Source organism: Aedes albopictus, chromosome 2, assembly GCF_035046485.1.
Source record: "Aedes albopictus strain Foshan chromosome 2, AalbF5, whole genome shotgun sequence".
NCBI lineage: Eukaryota > Metazoa > Arthropoda > Insecta > Diptera > Culicidae > Aedes > Aedes albopictus.
The window spans coordinates 391804107-391810943 of NC_085137.1; positions in this window are offsets into that span (position 1 = coordinate 391804107).

The following is a 6837-nucleotide window of genomic DNA, read 5'->3' on the forward strand; positions in this document are numbered from 1 at the left end:
TAAATTTTATAAATTTTATAAATTTTATAAATTTTATAAATTTTATAAATTTTATAAATTTTATAAATTTTATAAATTTTATTATAATTTATTGCATTGCTAACTGGACTGCGACAAAGTGCGGAATCTCAAATAAAAGTGCGATATTGAATCAAATCGTTCCGGTGTCTTCACCGCACTTATTCATCACGAGCTAATGAATAAGTGCGGTGAAGACACCGGAACGATCTGACGCAAAATCGCACTTTTATTTGAGATTCCGCACTTCATCGTAGCAATGCGCAATAATTTTATTATTATTTTTAAACTTTTGATTTTGTGTAGGAGTTCTTTTTGGAGAATTGTACTAGATCTGAATAATCCTCCAGCAATTTCTATCTGCTTATGAAAAATCTTCCAGAAATATCTTTTTGATGATGTTCTTGGGACTGGTGGGACTTGATGGGAAAATACATAGTTATTTTTAATTGATATTGATAATTTATTTTTGCTTATTAAGTGGTTTTTATTCCTCAAAAATCAATTATTTATGGGAAAATTTGATTTATTTATGCACTTTTTGATTTGTTTATGGAACAGGTGAACAGTCATTGCATAATTATGTCACAATTATAAGTCAGGCCATTTATCATCAACTCGAGGAGAATCTAGGATAGAAGTTCCTCAAAAAAACTCCTGCTGGAATACTAAACTTCTGTCGAAATTCTAGAAAATAGTACAACAAGAATCCCAAAAAAACAATTCTTAGACGACTCCCAGATAGTTTCCTGATGAAAGCCCAGAAAAGCTTCTCAAGAAATCCCAGATAAAATTTCTAGAAGAACCAACCCAAGTAACAATAACAGCTGAATAACAGCTTATTCAGCCAAAATTTTCAAAATCAAGCTTGAGAGCGGCTTATTCATTTGTTGTACAGCCATAACGTTTTTAGGGAATTAAAGCACTCCTGGAGGAATAACAGAAAAAAAAAATCATAAAATAATCATGAAAGAGTTCCTGCAAAAAATTCTGTGCAAAAAACGAAAAAAATCAGAAAATGCAGCAGAGTGATTCTTAAAATCATATTTTCAAGAAATTTTAAGTTTGAAACTCAGAATGATGTCTCTAATCAATATTGATTCATGGAACTATAAGCTTCACAAGAATTATTTAAAGGGACATCTGAGTTAACCCCAGGAGGAACTCCTAAATCTCTTATCGAACTCCTATGGAAAATCCATCGGTCAGAAAACCATTCTTCGAAAATTTCCCATTGAATTTCAAGAGATAATGATGATTAACCTGGGCGAAACTTCTTCTGTAGAAATTACTCCAGAATCTATTCCTTGATATTTTTCAAAGAATTTATCTAGAAATTCTTCTAAGAATACCTGCATAGGGTTCTCATACCCTTCCAGATATTCTTTCAAAATTTAGTAAATTTATTCAGAAGTTCTCTAAAACATTTTAATGATGTTTTTTTGTTTCAGCAAGATTTTCTCCAGAAACTTCTCCTTCAGAAATTTTCTTCAGGGATTTTATGCAATTGCCCCAGCAAACATTGTTTGAGAAATTCTTCTATCAAAGATATTTTCAGGAGTGCTTCTAAGGATTCATTCTTTCCTCAGAAATATGTTGAAGGATTTTTACAAAAATTCCACCAGTATTTTTGTCTGCAATTTCTACAAAAAATTTGAGAGACTTTTTTTAGACATTTCTCTACGGATTTCTGCAGCATGTCTTCCATAAATACTTTAGCGAATTTTCCTTGAAAGCACTTTACCAGATATTTACTCCATGGAGTTAATGATTTTTTACCCGAAGAATTAAAAAGATATTTTAAGCAGTTTCTTCAGGTACTTCTCCAGGAATTTTTGTCTGGGAATCGCTCCAGAAGAATTTCTTCTAGGAAGCTTAAAAGTTATAATTAAGAGTTTTCTTAAGAAGGGACTTCTTCAGAAAATCATCCAGGTATTTTTTTAGAATTTCTCCCAGAGATTCCGTCAAGAATTCTTCCAGGCGATTTTAGTGCAATTTCTGAAAAAAATCCCTGTTGGAATATTTGAAACAGTTCCTACATTAAAAAAAAAAACTCTGGGTGATATTTCTGACGGAGCCACAGGAGCAATCTGTAAGCAAAAATCGTGTAGGAAATTTTGCAGCAAGCTCAAAAGAAATTTCTCATTGAATTCTTGAATGAACCTACCGAAGAGATCCTGAAAGAATCTCTGCAGGATTTGTTAAAGAAATTTTTGATAAATGACTGTAATACTCAAAGAAAGAACTATTGAAGAATTTCCGCAGTGAAATTCCTAAAGAAATCTTTTAAACTCTGAAAGTTTTGATATTATTTTTGAAAAAATCCCTGACAAAATATTGGAAGAAATCTTAGCGGGAATTTCTGGAAGAATTCCTGAAGCAATTTTTGATGAAATCTCCAGTAATAGTTTTGTAGAAATCACAAGAAGTACTTTTGAATGAATCTCTAGAGGAATACCTCAAAAAAATAGGAAAAACTTCCTAGCGGAATACTTGCAGGAATTTCTCGGGAAAACTTTGAGCGGAATTCTTAGAAAAGTTCATTAAGTAATCTTTTAAGAAAAAAATTTAAATAAATTTCTCCAAGGAATACGTGGTTTAGTTTCTTAAGAAATCTGAGGAGAAATTTCTGAAATAATTCTCAACTATTGGTTTCCTGAAGGAATTGCTGGAATCAGTTCTGAAAGCTTGAGAACATATTTTGGAAGGAACTTAAAAAAATATGTCTTGGGAAATTTCTAATAGAATTCATGTAGAAATTTTTTGAAAGCATTTCTAGATAAACACCTCAAAGAATCCGTGGAGAAACTCTTAGAGTTATCCTTCAAGGAAATTGCCGAGAAATTTGTGGTGAAATAGATGGAGAAGTATCTGGAGGAAATCTTGTAAAAAATCTCCAGAGGAATTCCTGCAGAATTTTCTGGATGAATCCCTGAGGAAATTTCTGTACATATTCTGGCGGAAAGCATCAATGGAATTCTTAAAGCAATTCTTGGTGGTCTTACGGATTTCTAAACGAATTTCTGGAAGATTTTTCGAAAAAAAATCACATGTTAAATTTAGGAAAGAATCTTTGAAAGAATTTCTGAATCACTGTAGAAATTTATGAATGAATCCCCGGAGATACGTTCGAAGGGTTTTCTAAACGAGTCTGAAGTAATATCTGGCGGAGTTTAGAGAGGAAATCATAAAAATCTGAATACACTATTCCTGGATAAATTTCCGGAAAAATTCTCAAGGGGAAAAGAAAATTTCGAAAAAAAATCCATGGACGGATGCCTTGAACAATTTTATGAAAGTACCTCAAGAAGAATTACTGGAGAAAAATACAGGCAAATTTCAAAAGGAATCTCTAGAAGAATTTTTGAAGAAAACTCCGGAAGAATTCCTCCGGAAGGAATCTGTGGAAAATCTTCTACAAACATCCGTTGGCAAATTTCTGGAGGAATTCTGAATTTTAAACTTTCTGAAAAAAAATCGATGAAAGCATTTCTATAGATATCTGAAAATGATTTCCTGAAAGAATTCTCGCACGAAACTTTGGAAGAATTTATGGAGGAATTTCTGAGGAAACCCATGGAAGTTTTTCTGGAGGTAATTCTAAATGAAATTCTTGAGAAATTTCTTTAGAAATCCATATCCATGTTCAGAAATAGATGTCCTGAAAATTTTTCGGAACTACTGAAGAAATCCGTATAAAACTTTTTGTAAGATTGTTTTCAAAGATTGTCTGATGGAATCCATGGAATTTCGGACGGAATTCAAGAAAGGTTTTTTAAAGGAGTTGAGTTCTGTAATCAATTTCTAGGATAATCTTTTGAAAACTTTTGAAAAGTAATTCTAAAGAAAACATTGAGTGCAGGAAACCATGCAGTAATGTATGCAAATATCCATAAATTGTTTGATGCTTTTCTGGAAGAATCTCTCAAAGAATTTGTGCAGGAATCATTAAAGGATTTTTGAAAATAAAATTCATGGATGAATTTCTGAAGTATTTTTTGCAACATTTTCTAGAATAATCTTATCAGTAATTTTAAAGAAATAGCTAATGTAATATCTGAATTTAATCCTGTAAGGAACTCTAGAAACCCATGGAAAAGTTCTTTAGATAGATTTTTTATTTTTTTTTCTCAAGAGCTGATTACTCAGTGAGTAACTTGGAGTAACCTCGATGAGACCTATCGACATGGTTAAATTCAATGCTTTAAAACAAGTACGACCATGGTTTCCATCAGTCAACGACGTTGAAAATTCTATTGCAAATCATTTGTATACAAAAAAAATCAGTTGAAATAAAAAATCTAAAATTTTACTTTGAAATTGATCAGTCAGTGAATTGTTGTTCAAAGTGCTGAATATTTTTGATCCTCATAATCTAACCACCCTGGAATACGAAAAGCTATGCAAAACTTTTTGAAGTTTACTAAATTTTCAATTATTTAAGTTTGAAGTTTAATGAATCTTAAGAAAACGCCTGAAAGTATGCAATTTATACTAAGTATGTTTTAACTTTCGGAAAAGTAAAATTTTATGCATAACTTTCAATATTTATAGAATTTTTGATGACGAAATCGGGTTTGGTGAACACTTGGCAACTAGAAACAATCATTCGAATATTCATTACATGTGCGATACAGCTACGGTAACAAAAGTTTGAAAGTGTCTTTGATGTTCGCCTGACAGGCAGTTTCGGAAAATATTGAATTTTATACAGAAATATGTGACTAATTGGCTGTAACACATGTAAACTCATCATTCGAAAACTCTTGAGTCATATGATGAACATTTTTTATAAACTGTTTTAAGTCTGAAGCGTTATTATTAACAAATTAAAATGGACCTCTCGTCGATCAATTTCACCCGAAATCACGATGCATATATACAGATGGGTAAATTATTGGTTGAATTGGGAAAAAATCCACAGCTGAGTCGTTTTCGAGCATCTATCTCTACTGTGGTGTCCGGCCATTTAGTCGAATGCCATTTGGCTGAATGGGTTGTTTGGCCGAATGCCGTTTGGCCGAATTATGATCAAAATAATTGAAAGGAAGTTTTTGGCAGTCTACTCGTACAATGAAGTTTATGTTCATATTATACGTACTTTTATGCGGTAAAGTTATATCGCATAAGATGCAGTAAAAGTGCCTTATGCGTACAAAAGTGGAGGCGCTATACGTGCATTGACGAAAAAATTATAACGCTATATGACTTGAAGCGATATCTTATGCGATGCACGGTGTGCACTATTACGACGTTATACGGCATCTTATGCGACTTTATAATATTCGAAAAAAAAAACAATTCTTGTCACCTTAGTATCGAACTAATAACCTTTGGATTATCGAGCCACACTTCACACTTAACACCAAACACTACTTATGAAACACATTGGCTAATTGCCATGACATTCTAACTCACCTCAGTATTTGTTGGAATGCACTTCATTTCCCTGCGTTGTACGTGTTCGGCAGGCTATCTGGAGCTCAATATGACCTGAGAGAGAGGAAACAGCTCACTGACAGCGCGGATGTTTACATTTCCTCTTCTTACTTCGTTTTACAATTTTGTGCGCCGCAAAAAACGGAGCGACATTTTAAGATATTTTGGATATTTGGCCACTCCACACCATCAATGTGTGATTTTCAGGTCGGTTCGCAGTGACAGTTTGTGGCAGGTCCTCCTTGTTATTAAGTAGCACGCAATCGAAGCCAACTGTCTCCTCTCTCTCAGAATATGACGAAGCGTGATTTCCCGCACAGTTATCACTGCCTCTCTATTGCTAGCAAAACCCATTGTTAAATATCAACAAAACAAAAATGATGACTTTGTAACTTGATTTGTCACCATAATGATGACTGCTCTATAAAAGAGGTTTTATGCCTTTTTGAGAAAGATTTCGTAGATGAGGAAATCACTCAAAGGGGCTTTTCCCTCTTTCAAAATTTTTAGTTAAAAATAAATAACAATAACAATAACAATAACAATGATGACTGCTCACTTTCTTGTAGCTTTTTGGCACTCCAGGAGCACCTCTATCATTGCTATCACGAATCACATCGCAATATGCCAACGTTAACGATTTTAGCTTATGCGAGTTTCTATGAACATTTTAACGAGATTATTTTTACTTTTATGCGATTCAGTTTATATACCAATGCGAGATAAACTGACATAATAAGAAAAGTACCAAGCGAAGTCGTATAACAATTCGCTGTACGTAATTATGCGAATTCAATTGACACTTTGCGAGTTTGCTCGAACACTTTTGCGAATGAGCAAAGTTCGTCGCAATAAAACCTCAGAATATCGTCTACTACGATTTAGTCATACATGATAAAAGTTAATTTGCACTCTTATATGATTTTATCAGATACATCGCAATAAGTTAAAAAATAACATCATATGCAATGAAAATGGCCCCTCAGCCGTACTGAAATGCGATAGTGACTTAAAATAATCCTTTATACGATGTACAGCGTGCATCCTTATGCGATTCCTGGTTGTCTGGGTAGCTACCATTATGATGTTCACAAATATTTCCGTCTTTTCATCATCCTCTCTCCTCTCCTCTTCTTGGCGTAACGTCCTCACTGGGACAAAGCCTGCTTCTCAGCTTAGTGTTCTATGAGCACTTCCACAGTTATTAACTGAGAGCTTCCTCTGCCAATGACCATTTTGCATGTGTATATCGTGTGGCAGGCACGAAGATACTCTATGCCCAAGGAAGCCAAGGAAATTTCCATAACGAAAAGATCCTGGACCGGGCTCCACCCCATTACCCCGAACGCCATTACCCCGAACGCCACTACCCCGAAAGCC